This window comes from Piliocolobus tephrosceles, chromosome 12, assembly GCF_002776525.5.
Source record: "Piliocolobus tephrosceles isolate RC106 chromosome 12, ASM277652v3, whole genome shotgun sequence".
In the NCBI taxonomy this organism is placed as follows: domain Eukaryota; kingdom Metazoa; phylum Chordata; class Mammalia; order Primates; family Cercopithecidae; genus Piliocolobus; species Piliocolobus tephrosceles.
Window position 1 is genome coordinate 28,233,280 of NC_045445.1, and position 19,592 is coordinate 28,252,871.

Here is a 19,592-nt window from a genome sequence, read left to right on the forward strand (position 1 = left end):
ACACTTCAATTGACCCCATATTTTTGCTATTGAAAATAGTGCTGCAATAAACATATGAGTGCAAGTATATCTCATATAAAGAAATCATTGTATCAACCATCTTTTGATAGGAAGGGGTTAAGGGAAGGAGAAAATCTCAATGAATCCAGCATTTCACAGGACCTGAATTTTAAAGAATTGAAAAGTTGTTAATTCTTCAATAGAACTTAAAATTATCTTGATCCACTTATTCATATAAGTTGTTTATTATTATTTCATGCTTTGTTTTATCTCAAGTCACTCCCTGATGCAGGCACAGAATGTCACATCTTACAAAAAATATTTATTGCCTGTCAATCAGCTGGGTACTGGAACAAATGTGTTCTTCTAGATAATGACATAGTAGTACCAATATAATTAAAAAAGGATCTTTGCCTTCCAAAAGTTCATCGAGCTTGTAGGGAGGCATGTATGGTTAACACACAGTGACAATATAATACAAATGTAAATAATGGCTAGGAGTAGGCCAGCTGTGGTGGCTCATATCTGTAATACTAGCACTTTGGGAGGCCAAGGCAGGTGGATGGCTTAGGCTCAGGACTTCGAGACCAGCCTGGACCACATGGTGTAACCCAAAATACAAAAAAAAAAAAAAAAAAATAGCCAGATTTCGTGGTGCATGCCTGTAGTCTCAAGATATTCAGGAGACTGAGGTGGGAGAATTGCTTGAACCTGGGAGGTTGAAGCTGAAGTGAGTCTTGTTCATGCCACTACACTCTAGTATGGGTGACAAAGAGAGACTCTATCTCAAAAAAATAATTATTATTATGGCTATGAGGATGCTATGGTAGGCTTTAGAGAGAAAATTTATGAATCTGAAGGAAATCAAGATAATAACCCAGGGCAGGTTAAGTTAAACTAAACAGCACTCAGCCAAAATGAAGAATATATTTGAATCTTAATTCATTATCTCATCTCTGGTTATATATAATTGAATTGCCTCTTTTTTTTGGGGGGGGCGGGTGGTAGTATAAACATTCCATGCTTATGGATAGGAAGAATCAACATAGTAAAAAATGGTCATACTGCCCAGAGTAATTTATAGATTCAATGCTATTGCCATCAAGTTACCATTGACTTTCTTCACAGAATTAGAAAAAACTACCTTAAATTTCATATGGAACCACGAAAGAGCCTGTATAGCCAAGACAATCCTAAGCAAAACGAACAAAGTTGAAGGTGTCATGCTACCTGACTTCAAACTATTCTACAAGGCTAGAGTTACCAAAACAGCATGGTATTGGTACCAAAACAGATTATAGATCAATGGAACAGAACAGAGACCCCAGAAATAACACTGCACATCTATAACAATCTGATCTTCGACCAACCTGACTAAAATGAGCAATGAGGAAAGGATTCCCTATTTAATAAATGATGCTGGGAAAACTGGCTAGCTATATGCACAAAACAGAAACTGGACCCCTTCCTTACACCTTATAAAAAATTAACTAAAGATGGATTAAAGATTTAAATGTAACACCTAAAACCATAAAAACCCTAGGCGACACCATTCAGGACATAGGCATGGGCAAAGACTTCATGACTGAAACACCACAAGCAATTTCAACCAAAGCAAAAACTGGAAAATGGAATGTAATTAAACTGAAGAGCTTCTGCTCAGCAAAAGAAACTGTCATCAAAGTGAACAGGAAACCTAAAGAATGGGAGATAATTTTTGCAATCTATCCATCTGACAAAGGGCTAATATCCAGAATCTACAAGGAACTTAAACAAATTTACATGAAAACAAACAACCCTATCAAAAAGTGGGCAAAGAATATGAACAGACACTTCTCAAAAGAAAACATTTATGTGGCCAACAAACATATGAAAAAACAGCTCATTATCACTGGTCATTAGAGAAATGAAAATCAAAGCCACAATGAGATACGATCTCCAGCCAGTTAGAATGGCTATCATTAAAAAGTCAGGAAACAACAGATGCTGGAGAGGATGTGGAGAAATAGGAACACTTTCACACTGTTGGTGGGAGTGTAAGTTAGTTCAACCATTGTGGAAGACAGTATGGCGATTCTTCAAGGATCTAGAACAACTTCCAATTCTGTGTGTTCTTACTTTCCAAGGGCATAGTGAAGTACAAAATCATTCACAAAATGCATCCATGTAACTGTTCTTCATGCTGCTCAGTATGGTGATGTTTTTATCCATCCCCTTTCTGTGAAATGCTACATAAAGCGTATCATTAACACCAGGAAAGCCAAACCTATACAGCTATAATTCAGAAAAGTGAACTCTGTCACATTCACTTATACTTGCACATGTTTCTTTCTAAGATTGTTCTGCCAACACCAAAATGTACCTTATTTTAGGGCATAATCTCTTTTTTGGGCAAAGCTAATTTCCCAAATCATGCTACTTACTTTGTATCATTTATGAAATATATAATTTTTTAACAATACAATTCCCTACACTTCTTTTCAGCCATGTATCACTGGAGAGACTGTTTCTCTCTTTATTTTGAACATTTCTCTGTCAAAAATAAAAATTAACTCATGGATTTGTAACTATCATACAAATTAATAAAACCCAAGCCTTTTCTAGTAGTGTTCTGGAATGTGGAAAATAAATAAATATTATAAAGTACTCTGGGATACATTTTAAACTACTTTATGTATTCCAACCATTTTTGAAAAATTTAGATTGAGATTAGATGAAATGAAAATTTTGAAAAGAACAATAACCATTAAACAAATGTATAAAATAGTTTTTCAGAAGTTTATGAGCCCAATTTTTATCTGCAACTATTTCAAAATCCTAAGGATGGTACTTGTATTTTACTGATTACAAATTGCTTACAGATGAGGAAATATTTTTAATTCTTTCATGAAGTTATACAAATCTGAGTAAAATTTCTGAGATATATGAGGAACAAAGGAAGAAAATTTATAAAAAACAACTTTGACTCATCTTGCTTAATAATATAGATAAGACAATTCTAGACATAATTATGGAAAACTAAATCTGTCAATATTTTGGTGGGATAATAAACCATTATTCAGTAGAGTTTATCCAGGAAATACAAATGCAAAGGTAGATTTGTTTTAGAAAATCTACAGAAAGGAGATAAAGTGTTTAGAATCATGGACTATGAATCTGACTTTTAGGTTCTTAATCACAACTCTGCCTTTGCTGTGTGACCTCTGGCAAGTTACTTAACAGTTCTAAATGTTATAACATATTATGCAAAAATAAAAGGAATAATTATTTTAAAAGGACCATTTTATTATTTACTGGTTAGATTACTATCAACATAGAATATTCATTTGTACTAAAAGGAAAGATCAAAGATCTAGCAGTTAAAAATTAGATTAGAATTCTGATATAGCAGGTGTAAAATTACATGAAAAACATTACAGAAAGGAGAATTTAATCTAAAAACAAAAAAGTATAAAATACTTAAGAATAATTATTTATGAAGAAATGCATTGGATCTATATAAAAATTAAAATACATAAAACATTGTTGAGTGACAAAATAAAATTTGAATGAATCAAAAAAGATATTGTATATCTGAATAGCAAGAGGCAGAATTGTAAATATGTCATTTCTTGACAAATTAAATTACAAATTTAAAGTAATTCCAATAAAAATTTCAATAATACTTTAAGATAACAAATAACTTTAAAATCATTTTATGAGAAAAATGGAGTAAGAAAAACTAAGAAAATTGCATAAATAAGAGATTTAACGGGAACTCGCTTTATATACATGTAAAATACTGCACATTGACACTAGGTGAAACCATTTGGCACTGGCACAGATTCAACAGATAAAGCATTAAAATAGAACAGCTAGCCAGGAGTACATATACTTTGACCTAGCAATTACACATCTATGGATTAATCCCAGATATATGATAAAATGTCATCAGCCATTTATTATAAGAAAAGTTTTTTGTTGCAGTTTTATTCATAATACCAAACCCTTTACCCTCAAACATTAAAAGAATTATGAACCTTGTTAAGTAAAATAGAGAAAACAATAACCTTTGTTGAGGTGTTATGCAGCTACTAAAAAATGCTTTTAAATAATATGTAATTATATAAATATAACACCCTAAATTATGGGAATGGATAAATACATTATGGTGAAAATCTGTGATAGAAGGCTGTAAATATGTTTACATTTGTAATTTTCAATTTTATGATATGAGAAAAATTGATATAATTTTCAAAACCAGGATATAATACTGTGACACAGCAAGGCATTTTATTTTATGAAATTGAGACAAACCAGTATAGTTTCTGACATAATGACATTAAAACAGTATGGACTTATCTCAGTTTTATAAAATAAGAAAAAATGACACCCAGCATGCATACATATGTCCACACAAACACACCTATGTACTAACCATAGATTGTTTCTGGTCCCAGAACATTCATATGTTGAAGTCCTAACTCCCAATACAATAGTTTCTGGAAGTGGAGCTTTGGAAGGTGATTAGTTCATGTGATAGTTAATATTAGGTGTCAACTTGATTGGATTGAAAGATGCCTTGACATCTGGTAAAGTATTGTTTCTAGGTGTGTCTGTGAGGGTATTGCCAGAGGAGATTCACATTTGAGTCAGTGGACTAAGAGAAGAAGACTTACCCTCAGTGTAGGTGGGCACTGTCCAATTGGCTGCTGGCATAGCTAGAACAAAGCAGGTAGAAGTAGGTGGGATAAGCTGGTTTGCTGAGTCTTCTTGCTTCCATCTTTCTCCTGTTCTTGATGCTTCCTTCTGCTCCTTCTTCCCTTGGACATGAGACTCCAGGTTCTTTGGCCTTTGGACTCGTGGACTTAAACTTGGTTTGGCATGGGCTCTCCAGCCTTTGGCCACAAACTAAAGGCTGCACTGTTGGTTTCCCTACTTTTGAGGCTTTTGGACTCGAGCAAAGCCACTAGTTGTTTCCTTGCTTCTCCACTTCCAGAAAGCCTATCATGAAATTTCACCTTGTGATCATGTGAGTCAATTCCTCCTAATAAACTCCCTTTCATGTATACATATATCCTATTAGTTCTGCTGCTGTCGTAAACTATTACTAATACAGGTCATGAGGACAAAGCCCTGGTTTAGCCCTATTGAACTGACCCCAGAGAGCTCCCTAGCCCTTTGTACCTATTGTAGACTCAGCAAGACCTCTGTCTATGTACAAGGAAGGAGGCCCTCAGCAAACATGGAATCTGCAGGCATCTTGATTGTGGACTTTCCCAGCCTCCTGAATTGTGAGAAATAAGCTTCTATTTTATAAGCCACCCAGTTTGTGGTATTTTTGTTATAGCAGCTTGAATGGACTAAGAAATATACAGATATACAGTTAACCTTTGAACAACATTGCTTTGAAACTTACAGGTCCACTAAAAGTCAAATTTTCTTCACCTCTGCCACGCATAAGACAGAAAGACCAACTCCTCCTTTTCCTCCTCTTCCTCAGCCTATTCAATGTGAAGACAAGAATGAAGAACTTTATGATGATACAATTCTACTCAATGAATAATAACTATGTTTTATCTTTCTTATGATTTTCTTGATAACATTTTCTCTTCTCTAGCTTACTTTACTGTAAGAATATAGTATATGATATCCATAACTTACAAAATATGTGTTAATCAACTGTTTATGTTATTGGTAAGGTTTCTGGTCAACAGTAGGCTATTAGTAGTAAGGTTTTGGAAAGTTAAAAGTTACACATGAAATTTAAACTGCATGGCGGGGTCAATGCCCCTCACCCCGTGTTGTTCAAGCTTTAACTGTATTTCAAAGGAAAATTCAACATGGATTGGTAGAATTATAAGTGAGATATTTTCTTTATACTTTTATCTATTAATTTATTTTCCTACAGTGACTACCTTCTCTTTATAGCATAAAAAATCCTACTGAAAAGCAAAAACTTCTATATAGACCGTAATATATTTTAAAATTATAATATGATAAAGAATGTATAATAAATTACCGAGGAAAGAAAGGGATGTTTAATATATGGTTATGGAACAATTTTTCAATTATTAATAAGAAAATCCAAGCATATTTGTATTTTGCACCAAAATTAATTACAGGTATTTGAGGAATTGATAGTAAAATATTAAAATAAAATGACTGGCAGCAGAAAAAGGAGATGCAATATTTATCAGATCTCAGATGCAGGGCCCAAAGAAAATCTTCTAGATTCTAAAGGCAGATGATGAAGGAAAAATAGAGGGAAATACTTGATTATGTAAAAATGCAAAATGTAAATTTCTGCTTGCCATATATATATATATATATATATATATATATATATATATATATATTAGAAATTAAAAGAAAAAAAGTCAAATAATAACATTCACACAAAAGTAATGTCTTACCATGTAAAGATCAATAAAAGCACCAAATTATTCATAGAATAAGACACAAAACGACTAATAAGATGGAGCAGTTTGACCTTTCAAATAAAGTAAGAAATTATAATTAAAACAGCAGTAAGATACTATGTTGATATTGTTTAAATTGAAAATTCTTTTCTTATTATATGAAGTTGTACATGTGTAATGAAACACTTTCATAATCTGCTAATCAAAGTATAATCTGGTAAAATTTTTGGAAGGATACTTTAACAGTTGGCACAAAATATATTGAAGAATCATTCTGTTTGATCAAATTATTCTCACTATTTCTGAGTGGGAGAGGAAATCTATTTTAAGCAGTGTATTAGTCTGTTTTCATGCTGTTAATAAAGACATATCTGAGACTGGGTAATTTAAAAAGGAAAGAGGTTTAATTGGCTAACAGTTCCACATGGCTTGGGAGGTCTCACAATCATGATGGAAAATCCATGAGAAGAAAAGTCATATCTCATATGGCGACAGGCAAGATAACTTGTGTGGGGGAACTTCCCTTTATAAAACCATCAAATATCGTGAGATTTATTTACTGTAATGAGAACAGCATGGGAAAGACCCAATCCCATGATTCAGTTACCTCCCACTGGGTCCCTCCCATGACACAAGGGAATTAGGGAGCTACAATTCAATATGAGATTTGGGTGGGGACATAGGCAAACCATAGCATTCCACCCAGCCCCTCCCAAATCTCATCACGTTTCAAAACCGGTCATGCCTTCCCAACAGTCTGACAAAGTTTTAATTAATTTCAGCATTAACTCAAAAGTCCACTATCCAAAATGTCATCTGAAACAAGGCAAGTCTCTTCCATCTATGAGCCTGTAAAATCAAAAGCAAGTTAGTTACTTCCTAGATACAATGGGGGTACAAACATTGGTTAAACACACCTGTTCCAAATGGGATAAACTGGCCAAAATGAAGGAGCTACAGGTCCAATGAAAGTCCAAAATCCAGCAGGGCAGTCAAATTTTAAAACTCCAAAATGATCTCCTTTGACTCCATGTCTCATATCCAGGTCATGCCGATGTAAGAAGTAAGTTCCCATGGTCTTGGACAGCCCCCCTCCCATGGCTTTTCAGGGTACAATCCACTTCCTGGCTGCTTTCATGGGCTGACGTTGAGTGTCTGTGGCTTTTTCAGGTGCCCAGTGCAAACTGTTGGTAAGTCTACCATTCTGGGGTCTGGCAGATGATGGCCCTCTTCTCACAGTTCCAGTAGTCAGTGTCCTAATGGGGACTCTGTGTGGGGTCTTGCTCCCCACATTTCCATTCTACACTGCCCTAGTAGAGGTTTTCCATAATGGCCCCGCCCCTGTAGCATACCTCTGCCTGGACATTCAAGCATTTACATACATCCTCTGAAATCTAGGGGGAGGTTCCCATACCTCAGTTCTTAAGATCTGCACACCTGCAGGCCCAACACCACGTGGCAGCCACCAAGGCTTGGGGCTTGCACCCTCTGAAGAAATAGCCTGAGCAGTATGTTGGCCCGTTTAAGCCACAGCTGGAGTGGCTGGGACACAGGGCAACAAGTCCAGAGACTGCACAAAGCAGCAAGGCCCTGGGGCAGGAAATCATTTTTTCCTCCTAGGCCTTCCAGTTTGTGATGGGAGGGGCTACTCTAAAGACCTCTGACATGCCCTGGAGACATTTTCCCCATTGTCTTGGTGATTAATATTTGGTTCCTCATTAGTTATGTAAATTTCTGCATAAGTTATGTTTGAATTTCTCCTCAGATAATGAGTTTTTCTTTTCTATCGTATTATCAGGCTGCAAATTTTCTGAACTTTTATACTCTGCTTCTCTTTTAAACATATGTTCCAATTCCAAACCATATATTTGTGAATATGTAAAACTGAATGCTTTAATAGCACCCAAGTCATACCTTGAATGGTGTGCTGCTTAGAAATTTCTTTTGCCAGATGCCCTAAATTATCTCTCTCAAGTTCAAAGTTTCACAAATCTCTTGGGCAGGAGCAAAATGCCACCAGTCTCTTTGATAAAACACAGTAAGACTCCCCTTTGCTTCAGTTCCCAACACGTTCCTCATCTCCATCTGAGGCCACCTCAGCCTGGTCTTTATTTTCCATATCACTATCAGCATTTTAGTCAAAGCTGTTCAACAAGTCTCTAGGAAGTTCCAAACTTTCCCATATCTTCCTGTTTTCTGAGTTCTACAAACTGTTTCAGCCTCTGCCTGTTACCCAGTTCCAAAGTCACTTCCACATTTTCAGATCTCTTTACAGCAGCATGGCACTCTACCAGTGCCAATTTACTGTAATAGTCTGTTCTCATGCTTCTAATAAAGACATACCTGAGATTGGGTGATTCAAAAAGGAAAGAGGCTTGACTCACAGTTCTACATGGCTGGGGAGGCCTCACAATCATGGCAGAGGGCAATGAGGAGCAAAGTCACATCTTATATAGTGGCAGGTAAGAGAACTTGCATAGAATTCCCCTTTATGAAACCATTGGATCTTGTGAGATTTATTATCATGAGTATAGCATGGGAAAGTCCCACCCCCATGATCCAATTACTTCCCAATGGGTCCCTCCCACAACAAATGGGAATTATGGAGTTATCATTCAAGATGAGATTTGGGTGGGGACACAGCTAAACAATATTAAGCAGATAGAGATGCCATCAACTTTATTGGTCTAAAAGACTCTTATTAAATATTTATATGTAACAGTGAAAAATTAGAAATTATCTGAATTACCAATAATAGACTATTGTGCCACATTTGTTAGTAGATTACTACATAACATTATGAACAATGTATAATTAAAATTATTTAATGGAATAACTCATGTATATGAATTAATTTGGGTTATAGAGAGAAGAATACAAAACTATAACCCAACGTTACTAAACAGAAATAGTGGTGCTTGATAAAATTTGTATGAAAAATAATTGAAAAGAATATATCAATACTTCTCTCAGCATCACAAGCCTATGCTCATTTAATATTTATCTTTATAAATTTTTTTATTTTCCAAATTTTTTAAATGAGCTTTTATTATTATAATCAGAAAAAAACCAAGGTTTCTCTCTTAGGCTTTCTTAAATTATATATTAATTTTGAATTTTCATTGAACTCCCCATTCTACTTCTCTTCTTTATTAATTTAATAATTGGTTTCTTTACAGAAAGTAAATTTCCATTTCCTGAAAATTGAAGCCATTTATCACCCTGCATCAGATTTCATAGTTTGAATTTAGTTCAGATGAAATTTGTCTTTTAAGAGACAAAGAATACACTTTTTTGTTCTTAATCCTTTGAATGAAAAATATAACTAAATATTTAAAGATGGTCCTGTCAAACCACATCAAAATGGAAATCTAGTTTTATTACAAACTTCCTCAAATGTAACAGTTCATTTAGGTGAGATCAAAACAACCTATCTCAACTGACAACTATTGAAGAAATGATCTACAAAACTACACCTAAACTCACAGAGATAAAGGTAAAAAATATTCTTTCCTTGCCTACTAGGAGCAATCTTGGCTTTCTTTTTTTCTTCTTTTCCTTTATTTTCTCCTCTTCTCTTTGTTAACTTTATAAAGGAAACATTTATCCATCTCCTCCGTTTAATATTTTGAATCAAGCTTAGATTACCAGGACTGTATTGGATTATTAAATCTTGTCAATAATTTAAGGTTATTATAATATTTTATCTTTTCTTTGTATGACACTGACTTGATATTCTCTGAATACACTATGCACATTAATACCTTCATGCTTTTGCACATGCTATTTCTTATGCAGGATATTTTTTCTGCTCTTTTTTCTTACAGGTGAAAGCATATTTGTCCTTTAGCACAACATTTAAATATAAGTAATACTTTCCCTGTGAAAATTTTCGGTCATTAATTGATTTTTGTTCCTTTTTCACTTTACATATACTTTTATGACTTTGGATTATTTCTGTATCAAATGAGAGAAAATCCAACCCTGGTTTGAGTGAAAGAAAAAAGGTGGATGATTTTTATTCTTAGACACAGCTTAAATCAGGGACTCAGGGACTCAACGTCACCAAGGCCGAGTAAAATTGCTTACCTCTGTAATGAATTTACTACAGTGTGGCTCTTTCCTTGTGGTGGTCAACTAGAACTTCAGGCTTCTGTGATTTTGGTAGTACCTGAAGAAGGCACAGGAATTTCTTAAAGACCAACTTGGCCCTAGAGTCTTGAGCAAATCACTACGGTTGGGTCTAGATTAGCATGGTCTAGATAACTGACCTATCCCTAAAGGAATCACAGTGTTTCTAGTGATTAAATACTTTGATAGGTGGGGCCTAAAAATGCTAGAAAGAAGTAATGATGTGAAAATTGGAAGCCGGAAAAAGTGAGAAGATTTTTCTTTTCATGGGATGATGGGATTTTCCTTTAGTATTAGAGTTGAACTGGGCATGTAGGAATCTACAAGACGTTCTTGTTCCAATTATAAGCAAATCATTTAAATCAAAGGATTATATAAATAAAACTCCAGAGTAACAATTAAATATATACTTCTTCACTATGCAGTATAGTAATAATCTAAAATATTTCTATAGAGTGATTTATAGGTTAAGAAGTTTAAGACTTAATTAAAATGTATGGGAGGTTATTGTTTTGAACTGAGCTCCTGCACTAGGCCGCAGCAGACCAGACCAAGCGAAAATTGAGTCACTCATGCTAGGTTTCATGTAATCAAACTTAAGTTGCAAACAGGTGAGTTAAGTTAAAAATAAAGAACTAGAGATTCACAACAACTAATCAGAAGAGGCCCAATCAACCTGAGTCATCATGACAAGGAAGTCCCCTCTGCTTTAACCCTATAAGAACAGTAATGTTGAAATGACCAGTCTACTTTTTGTTCCTTGTTTCTGCTTTCTTCAGCTTTTTCTGATAATAAACTTATCTCCTTCAATTGAATCATCAGAGTGATTTTTATCTTATATATGGGATTTTATTAAATTCATGAATCACTAATAAAAGGTCTTGAAACACAACTTGCTGAAATTTTGCTTTTTGACATGACAAAAGGAAAAATATACATTAAGGAAGATAAAACACGTGATATATTTGGTGAAAATAAGAAACTTTCATACTCTTTTTCAGGTATTACACAAGAATAGTTTCATCTTTGCAATGATGGTACTATCCTGTGAACCGTAAAATTAAATGTATTTATACTTTCCTTCTTCTACAAATATTATATGACTTAAAGTGATAAAACAAGAATATATGAATTGGCAAACACCGGGAGGCTTTTTTTTTATCATCAAACTGGAATATGTAGATCAATAACTTTGCAACACAAGATTTACAATTGCTTTCAAAGAAAGCCAGAAATTGAACAGTGATGCAGTGCCATAAAGTAGACAGTACTATAAGGTCGCATGTGAAGGATTGCGGTCCTAGAAATCTTCCATAAATAAAAACTCCTGGCTACTTAGGTTACAATTAAAGGGTCACTTAACCAACTATCAAGGACAGTTGACCACTAAATCTGTAGGTCTGACATGCTGAGACATTTTTTCATCACATAACCAATGTTAACAATTTGGAAACCTGCCTGATGCAGTAGTCTCAGATCTGTTACTTCTGTTATGGTCATTCAGTTAGCTGTAATACCACCTGTTCCACCAGCAGCAAATCATGATTTTACATTGGAGATGTTGATCCAATAAAATAAGGAAAATCCTCATGGCAGACCATCAAGTAGAATGTTCTGGGGTTCAGAATAGTGCTGCTTTTTTTAAGCCAAAATATTTCAAATTTTCAAAATATAAACAGTTTATTTTAGTTATAATTAAAATATGTCTTGTATAATATCTTTAAAATAATCAAAACTTTGAAGAAAATATCAATCACCCCTTATCTTACCATCTAGAGATAACTTGTTGAGTTGGCAGTATGTATTTCCTGCCAGTCATCTATCTATGCCTATGTGTGAAATAATGATAACAATGATTACAACAACAATAGCAGCTATTTATGTAAACCCTAAGTATACCAGATACTTCATTTTAAGTGCTTTAAGTGGATTATAATACTTAATCTTCCAACAACCCAAATAGCCCTTACAGTAATCTCAATTTTACGTAGAAAAAAGAAGCTTAGACATAGAAAATAAATTCTCCAAGATCAGATCTTAAGTTTTGAAAGCCAGATTCAAACTAAAATCTGACCCCAAAGCCCTTGAGCTTAACCTCTGCACTATACTTTCTCATTAAAGACATACTCAAAATAATGTTCAATAAGTTTGATTAAAATTTTATGACAAATTTATTGAGATATAATTCACAAATCTGAAATTTCACCCTTTTAAAGTGTACAGTTTGGTGGCTTTGATATATTCACAGATTTATGTTACCATTAGCACTAATTTCAGAATATTTTTATTATCCCCCAAAATATCACATACCCATTATCTGTTGCTCAACATTTCTCTTTTTCATCAAGACCTGACTATGAATAATTTACATAGTATATCTATGGATTTGGCTGTGCTGGATATTTTACATGATTGGAATCATGCAACAAATGGTCTTTTGAATCTTACTCATTTCACTTTGCATAATGTTTTCAAAGTTCATGTTGTACTATGCATCAGCACTTCGTTTCTTTTGTTGTTCTTGTTTTGTTTTGTTTTGTTTTATTGTGGTAAAATGCATGAAACATAAAATTTACTATTTCAACCATTTTAGAGTGTAAAATTTAGTGGTTTTTTTGTGCATTCTCAGTACTGTGTAATCATCACTATGTGGTTCCAACTTTCTTTCATTACCTCTGATACTGTGAAATATAATAAGAAATGTATGTATGTGTGATGGTTAATACTGATTGTATTGAAGGTTACAAAGTATTGATCCTGGGTGTGTCTGTGAGGGTGTTGCAAAAGGAGATTAACATATGAGTCAGTAGGCTGGGAAATGCAGATCCACTTTTTATTTATTATTATTATTATTTTTTTAGATGGAATTTGACTCTTGTTGCCCAGGCTGGAGTGCAATGGCATGAGATCGGCTCATGGCAACCTCCACCTCCTGGGTTCAGCAATTCTCCTGCCTCAGCTTCCTGAGTAGCTGGGATTACAGCTATGCACCACCATGCTTGTCTAACTTTGTATTTTTAGTAGAGACGGGGTTTCTCCATGTTGGACAGGCTGGTCTCGAACTCCTGACCTCAGGTGATCCACCTGCCTTGGCCTCCCAAAGTGCTGGGATTACAGGCGTGAGCCACCATGCCTGGCCCAGACCCACTCTTAATCTGGGTGGGCGCAGTCTAATCAGCTGCCAGAATCTGGTTGGGCACAGTCTAATCAGCTGTCAGCACAGCTAGAATATTAGCAGGCAGAAAAATGTAAAAAGAGAGACTGGCCTAGCCTTCCAGCCTATATCTTTCTCCCATGATGGATGCTTCCTGCCCTCAAATGTTGAAACCCAAGTTCTTCACTTTTGGAACTCGGAATGGCTCACCTTGCTCCACAGCCTGGAAATGGCCTATTGTGGGACCTTGTGATCATGTGAGTCAATACTTAATAAACTCCTATACACACACACACACATATATATATGGGTGTGTGTGTGTGTTTTCCATTAATACCATCTCTCTAGAGAACCCTGACTAATACAGATTTTGCTACCAGGAGTGTTTCTAGAGGAACAGAATATTAAGGATGGAGTTCCTTCACTGTTTTTGGGGTTTCTGGAGTTAGCTGCTTAATATGATTAGATCCCAAAATGCTAATGACTTTACTTCTAAGAGTATGCAGAGCATCGATAGTCCTCGGTGTGAACTGTCTAGGCAGCTATGCAAAATAAATGCATTTGACGTTCCTGATTCATCACTCATGAGAGACAAGGTGTTTCGTGACTCTGTACATAATAACTTTTCCATATGTGGAGAAACAAGGATCATAACGAAGCTGATTGGTTGCTCCTAAGTTCAGTGGACAAAGTGATGAAAGAAAATGATGAACTCAGGGATTTTATCTCCCTGCTTCAGAAGCAGATACTGAGCCTCAAATCTGCTAAGATTGCTCTGAGTGGGAGTCTCATCTCCTGTAGAGAAAGAGTTGAAATTGTGGAAAAACAGACAAGCTTTTATCATGCGAGTGGTTGGCCTGCAACAAAAGGTGCATGCACAGCCCCACCAGGTGTCTACTGCTAAAGTGAGGGCATTAACTGGAAAAGAATGGGATCATGCAACTTGGAATGGGGATGTGTGGGAGCACCTTGATGAAGCTAGGAACACTGAGTTTGTAAACTCTGATGAAACTTTTCTATCAGAGAAAACAGCTTCCCCATATCCAGTAGTGGCAACATCCCCTCCCCAACCCATGCTGCCATCAGCCTTTCTACCTTAGTCTGAGGATAAAAACCCCTGCGTTGCCTGAGGCAACAGTTATGGCCTCCCCTGAGGCAGTTGCAAGACAAGATAATGTTAATTATCCTCAGGAGCCACTCTCAATACCCCTGTTTTATTCTAGACCTATAACTAGACTAATGTCCCGGCAGGACCCTAGAGGTGAGGTTGAGAGTGTGACCCATGAGGAGTTATGCTACACTCGAAAATAACTGCTTGAGTTTTCTAATTTATATAAACAGAAATCTGGAGAACAGCCATGGGAACGGATATTAAGTGTGTGTGATAATGGTGGAAGGATCATAGAGTTGGATCAGGTTGAATTTATTGATTTGAGTCCACTAAGTAGACGTTGCATTTAATGTTGCAGCTTGGGGATTTAAAAAAGGTTCTAATAGCTTACTTGTTTGGTTTGCTGAAATATGAATTAAGAGACGACCCACTGTGAGTGAGCTGGAAATGCCTGCTATCCCTTGGTTTAATGTAGAGTAAGGGATCCAAAGGCTTAAGGAGATTGGGACAGTGGAATGGATTAGTCACTTTAGACCTATTTATCCCAGCTAAGAGGATCCAGAGAATGTATCACTGACCAATGCCTTGTAAAATATATTTGTGAGGGCAGCACCTTCATTTTTAAAGGTCCCTGTAATTGCTCTTCTCTGTATGTTAGATCTAACAGTGGGAAATGCAGTCACTCAACTACACAGTTTAAATACAATGAGAATAATTGGATCCCAAGGTGTCAGGGTCCAAGTGGCAACACTCAACTGTCAAAGACAAGGTGGGCGTAGCTACCATAATGGACAGCAGAGGCAACATGGCAATCAGAATGGTGTGACTTGTGTAGAGCTCTGGCAATGGTTAATTAATCATGGAGTCGCTAGAAATGAATTTGATAGGAAGCCTACTGCATTCCTATTAATTTACATAAGCAGAAAACTTCTAGGTAGAATGGAAAAAAGACAGATTTGAATTATAAAAACAGAGAATCACAGCCCCTCAATCAATTTCCAGACTTGAGTCAGTTTATGGATCCAGAATCCGTTGAATGAAGGGTAGGCCAGGTCTCCTTGAAGTAGGACCCCCCTACACTACCGACAATTTATGCTGTCTTTCTCCCATCTTTCCCCAAGAAGACCTCAGGCCTTTTACCAGGGTAACCGTGCATTGGGGAAAGGGAAATGGTCAGACATTTTGGGGGCTACTGGACACTGGCTCTGAGCTGCTGTTGATTCCAGGGGACCCAAAACGTCATTGCTGTCCTCCAGTTAAAGTAGGGACTTATGGAGGTCAAGTAATTAATGGAGTTTTAGCTCACGTCAAACTTACAATGGGTCCCATGTGTCCCTGGATTCATCCTGTGGTCATTTCCCCTGTTTAATCATGCATAATTGGCATACAGATACTTAGCAGCTGGCGGAATCCCCATATTGGCTCCCTGACTGGTAGGATGAGGGCTATTATGGTGAGAAAGGCCAAATGGGAGCCATTAGATCTACCTCTACCTAGAAAAAATAGTAAATCAAACACAATACCACATCCCTGGAGGGATCACAGAGATTAGTGCCACCATCAAAGACTTGAAAGATGCAGGGGGTGGTGACTCCCAACACATCCCCACTCAACTCTCCCATTTGGCCTGTGCAGAAAACAGATGGATCTTGGAAAACGACAGTGGATTATCATAAGCTTAACAAAGTGGTGACTCCAATTGTAGCTGCTGTACCAGATGTGGTTTCATCTGTACCAGATGAGCAAATTAGCACATCTCTTGGTACCTAGTGTGCAGTCATTGACTTGGCAAACGCTTTTTTTCTCCATTCCTGTCTGTAAGGCCTGCCAGAAGCTATTTTCCTTCAGCTGACAAAGCCAGCAATATACCTTTACTATCCTACCTCAGGGGTATATCCACCATCTGACTTTGTGTCATAATCTAAGAGACCTTGATCGCTTTTTGCTTCTGCAAGATATAACATTGGTCCATTCCATTGATGATATTATGCTGTTTGGATCTGGTGAGCAAGAAGTAGCAAACACACTGGACTTATTGTTAATATGTTTCTGTGCCAGAGGTTGGGAAATAAATCTGACTAAAATTCAGGGACCTTCTACCTCAGTAAAATTTGTAGGGGTCCAGTAGTGTGGGACCTGTCAAGATACTCCTTCTAAGGTGAAGGACAAGTTGCTGCATTTAGCCCTTCCTACAACCAAGAAAGAGGCACAATGCTTAGTGGGCCTATTTGGATTTTGGAGGCAACACATTACTCATTTGGGTGTGTTACTCCGACCCATTGATTGAGTGACCCAAAAAGCTGCCACTTTCATGTGTGGTCCATGTGTGTATACGTATTCCATTAGTTCTGTCTCTCTAGAGAACCCTGACTAATACAGTATGATAAGAAATATATATTTGGTCTTCCTTCCAGTTTCTGGCACAGAACTCCTAAAACCCTTAGAATGACTATGCAATAGCGGTGCTAGGAGCATTTTTTTTTTGTTCTAATATTTATCTTTGACCCCAGTACCTGACACAGACCTCTTGAAATTTCATGAATGATAAGGGTGTCTTTTGTTACATTAGACAGCTCTTGATGGGCTCCTGATTGAGGGCTGATCACCTAAAAGACCAAGTCATGATTAGAAACTTGGAACTTTCAGCCCAACTACCATTCTCTGGGGAAAGAGGGGGAGCCAGCAATTGATTTAATAACCAACCAGGCCTACATAACAAAGACTCCACAAAGATTCCTTAAGTATAAAGTTTGGAGAGTTTCTGGGTTGGTGAACATGTCCACATGACATGAGGATGGCATGCCTTAAGTCCACAGAGAAAGAAGGTTCTTCACCCTATGTACCTCTTCATCTGACTTTTCATCTGTATCCCCCAACACATCTTTTATCAATATAATAAACCAGTAAATGTAAATATGTGTACTGAAGTTCTGTGTGCTTCTGTAACATATTCATCGAGAAGGGGATTGTGGAAATCTCCGATTTGTAGCCATGTCAGACAGAATTTGTGGGTAACTTACTACTTGCAATTGTCATCTATAGTGCAGGCAGTTTTGTGGGACTGAGCCTTGAAACTACCTGCAGATGGTGTTGAGACAGCCATATGGGATGGGTTCTGGGGGAATCTCCAACCAACCTTCTCACTGGGAATGTGCACTAAAGTGGAAACACAGAAGTCTGTGCCCTTTGCAGTGGGGAGGAGCCTGGCCCCTCCTCTTCCTCTGTGAAACCTGGGATTTGAATAGCCAGATGGGAAGTGCTCTATCAGGATTCTGGCATGTGAGAGCCCCTGTTTCCCCCTTTTCTTCCTTCTCATGCAATAAAACCCTGTCTTATTCACCATTCAAATTGTCTGCCAGCCTGAATTTTCGTGGGTGTGGGACAAATAACCCCATCTTTAGCTGAGCTAAGGAAAAGTCCTGCAACCGTGTCAGAATTGAGTTAAATTTTAGGATATTCACCTGGTGTCAGAGAATTGGTTGGTGTGGGGAAAACCCACACACATCTGGTGTCAGAAAGGAAATGTTCTGTTTTTGTTTGTATTTTGCTTTGTGAATGAGAGTATAGAATAAAACAGTTAATTTGTTTTCCTATACATCACCCCAAAAGGAAACTCAAGAGACTCTCTTCAGTTCTCCTCCTCCTAACCCACTGGCAACCGTTCATCTGTATTCTTCTATGAGTTTACCTATTCTGTATATTTCAAATAAATGATGTAATAAAATATGTGACTTTTGTGTCTGCTTTCACATATTTATAATAATGTTTCAAGGTTCATCTATGCTGTAGCATGTAACAATACTTCATTACTTTCCATGGCTGAATAGTATACCATTGTGTAGATATACCACTTTTGTTAATTCATTCATCAGTTAATGGGTATTTGAGTTGTTTCCATTCTTTGACTATTGTGAATAGGGCTGCTATGAATATTCTTCAAGTTTTATTTGAACATCTATTTTCAATTTTTTTGAGGGTATACCCAAGAGTGGAATTGCGCCGTCACATGGTAATGCTAGGTTTAACATATAGTGGAAACTCCAAACATTTTTCCCCAACAGCTACACCATTTTACCGTCCTTCCGACTATTCAAGAGTCTTCAGATTTTTGCACGTCTTCACAAAACATTTGTTATTTTTTATTATTATATCTGAATGTCCAGTGGTAGCACACTGTGGTTTTCATTTGCATTTCTCTAATGACTAATGCTGTTGAGCATCTTTTCACATGCTTTTTGGCCATTCGTATATCTTTTTTGAGAAATGCCTATTCAAGTCTATTGCCTATTTGTTTCATTGGGTTGTTTGTCTTTTTGTTGAGTCATAAGAGTTCATTACATATTCTGGATACTAAAGCCTTATCAGATATGATTTACACATATTTTCTCCCATTCTGTGAATTGTATTTTCACTTTCTGAATGTTGTCCGTTGATGCACAAAAGTTTTGTTTTTTAGAAAGTCCAATTTATCTGTTTTCTTTTCCTGCTTCTGTTACTAGTGTCACATAAGAAACAGCTGACTAATCCAAGGACATTCAGATTTATTCCTATGCTTTCTTCAAATAGTTTTATAGTTTTAGTTATTATATTCATTGATGCATTCTGGGTTTGGTTTGGTTTTGTATATGGTGTGATGTTAGGATCCAATTTCAGTTTTTTCCATGTGAATATCTAGTTGTCTCCAACCATTTGTTGAAAAGACTATTTTTTCCCCACTGAGTGGTCTGGGCATTTTTCCCAAAAGTCAATTGACAATAGATATGTGGGTTTATTTTTGGACTCTCAGTTATATTCC